The sequence below is a fragment of the Sinocyclocheilus rhinocerous genome, unplaced genomic scaffold, assembly GCF_001515625.1.
Source record: "Sinocyclocheilus rhinocerous isolate Xijiao unplaced genomic scaffold, SAMN03320098_v1.1 scaffold3853, whole genome shotgun sequence".
NCBI lineage: Eukaryota > Metazoa > Chordata > Actinopteri > Cypriniformes > Cyprinidae > Sinocyclocheilus > Sinocyclocheilus rhinocerous.
Window position 1 is genome coordinate 72,985 of NW_015637530.1, and position 2,532 is coordinate 75,516.

Consider the following 2,532-nt stretch of genomic DNA (forward strand, 5'->3'; position numbering starts at 1 on the left):
AGAACCTGCACAGAAATGATAAAGGGACACCACAGCACATCCACAATGGAGAATAAATGCAAACACATACACATTAATACACACATATAACACCACATACAGGTTTGACTGTAATTGTGTCATAATTGCAAAAAATTGATACTTCAGTACAAAAAAACTGCTAAACTTTGACAGTGTCATTTTTTATTATTACAATAATGATTTTATAATCTCTTGACATAAATCTAAATAAAAAACTTGTGAAAAGATCTATACCTATGTGGAAATGGCAAATGGGCCATTGAGTAATGCTCTAGAGCCATCTGGTGGCTGTAGTTGAAATTCCATGTTTTTCTAATTTTAAAAGTGTTTGGTTTCAAGTAGATGGAAACAATTTCCCATTATGCTATGGCACATTGGCAATGTTAGCCCCATGAATTAAAATTAGGAATGTGGGCCTTTTATAAAGTGTATTTTACATAAAATGTAAAAAAAAAAACAATACAATTTATTTATTTATTTTTTATATAAATTTAAAAAATACCATAAATCCTCCCAAAACTGCACAAATGTAGAGTAAAAGCATTAATAAACGGAGTAAAATTACATTTGTTTTTAAAAACATTATCATCACATTTTGTTGTCTGGGGTCTCTGGAGACCCCAAACAGCACGAGTGTATACCCCAAACGAACAGTGCATAAGGGTTAATGCTTTTAATTTCAGTTATTTTAGTACAAGTTTAGCTGAAATAAAGTTTTTTATGTATTATTTTTTATATACATTGTAGTTTATTTCAGTTCAAGTAACATTTTTTAAATGGTTTTAATTTTAGTTATTTTAGTACATCAAGTTAAACTAGCACAAAAGTTTATATATTTATTTCATTTATTTAAATTTTTTTATGGTTTTAGGTTTAGGTTTTAGGTTATGTTTTAGTTTCAGGCTTAATTGTAGTTATCTATAATAACCCTGGCTCCACTTCAAACCAAAATGTCAAAAATCACAATTAAAGCATTACAAAAGTAGTAAAAATGACTATTATATGTTTACTCTATTCTGGTGTTCTATATGCTATATTCTAGTATTCTTCAGCAAAACAGAAAAAAAAATGTCATTAAAATCAAAATTGGTCTGAATGATTTGTTTATAAATTTGGCTGTTTCTATGAGTTTGAAAGAAAATGAGAAAATGGTAACAGAATTTACATTTTTGTATGAACCATTCATTTATGAACCATCATTCATTCATTTATCAATCAAATATAGTGTTGTGGCAAATATGTGTTGTGAAGACATGATTGTGTCCTTTATGCCTCTTCTTGTGATGAAAGCATGTGTTGTGCTTGTTAGTGCCCAATTTAATGTATAGATGGGTTGTACTGGGTTCTAGTGCTGGCAGAGTAGAGGGTGTGACATGAACAAAACCTGATGATCATCTTCTCCAGCAGAATTGAAAAATGATCCAAAGTGCATCTTGAGCCTCAATGAAAGGAAGAACATCTGATCATTTTGTCTTAAATTTAAATCTAAGGCTGTTTTTAACATCATTTTATGATGTGTACATCAGCTTCTCCTTCTTTAATCGTATTTTGTAGCGCATTGAAACAATCCAGCAGCGTCTGTGGACCAGCTTGAACTGAGTGAGGTTTTTTTTCCTGGCTCTCTGGTTCCAAATTATGCATGCAGCTAAGTAGTTAATCAGATATATATCATCAAGGGAACATTAAATTCATCCAAATTGACCGTTATGTTACAACAGATTTCTATTTCAAATAAATGCTGTTTTCAATTCAGTCTATTCTTTCTATAATTTCTCAAAGAATGTATCACCGTTTCAACAAGAAAAAAAAGCAGCACAACTGGTTTCAAAATGTATACTAATAAGAAATGTTTCTTAAGCAGCCAATCAGAATTGTAGAATGATTTCTGAAGGATCATGTGACACTGAAGACTGGAGTAATGATGCTGAAAATTCACTACAGGAATAAATTACACTTTAAGCGATATTATAATAGAAAACAGTTATTTAAAATTGTAATATTTCAAAATATTACTGTTTTTACTGTATTTGTGATCTTTAAAACTCATGTGATTAATGCTTAAAACAAGTAATATACATTTTATAAAATTAATTCCAGACATTCTCTGATAAGTTTTCTGAAAAGTAATTTTACCTTGTTTTAAAGATTTTAATTAAGGTTTTAAAGACATGGGGCCTATTTTTTAACGATCTAAGTGCATGGTCTAAAGCGCACGGTGCAGGTGCACTTAGGGCGTGTCCAAATCCACTTTTGCTAGTTTAACGACACATGCAATGACTATCCATTATGACATGTACACTGAAAAAAATGATTCACTGAATTTGCTACATTTTTTTAAGGTAAGTGGTTGCAATCAATTTATTTTAGCTACATTTAAATAAACAAATTTAGTTGACTAACTTTCAACTAAACTTTGCAACCACTTACCTTAAAAAATTTAGTAGAACTTTTTTAGGCAGTTTTATATTTATGTAGCCTACACAATAATAATCTTTTACATTGCAATCCTTT

At 29.9% G+C, this 2,532-nt stretch overlaps 1 protein-coding gene across 3 annotated transcripts in view; it reads left to right on the forward strand.

The window, feature by feature from the left end:
- The window catches only part of ppp1r1b (protein phosphatase 1, regulatory (inhibitor) subunit 1B), a 21,800-nt gene that overhangs the window by 1,294 nt on the left and 17,974 nt on the right, over nucleotides 1–2,532 (forward strand). The gene's annotated exons all lie outside the window — the stretch shown is intronic.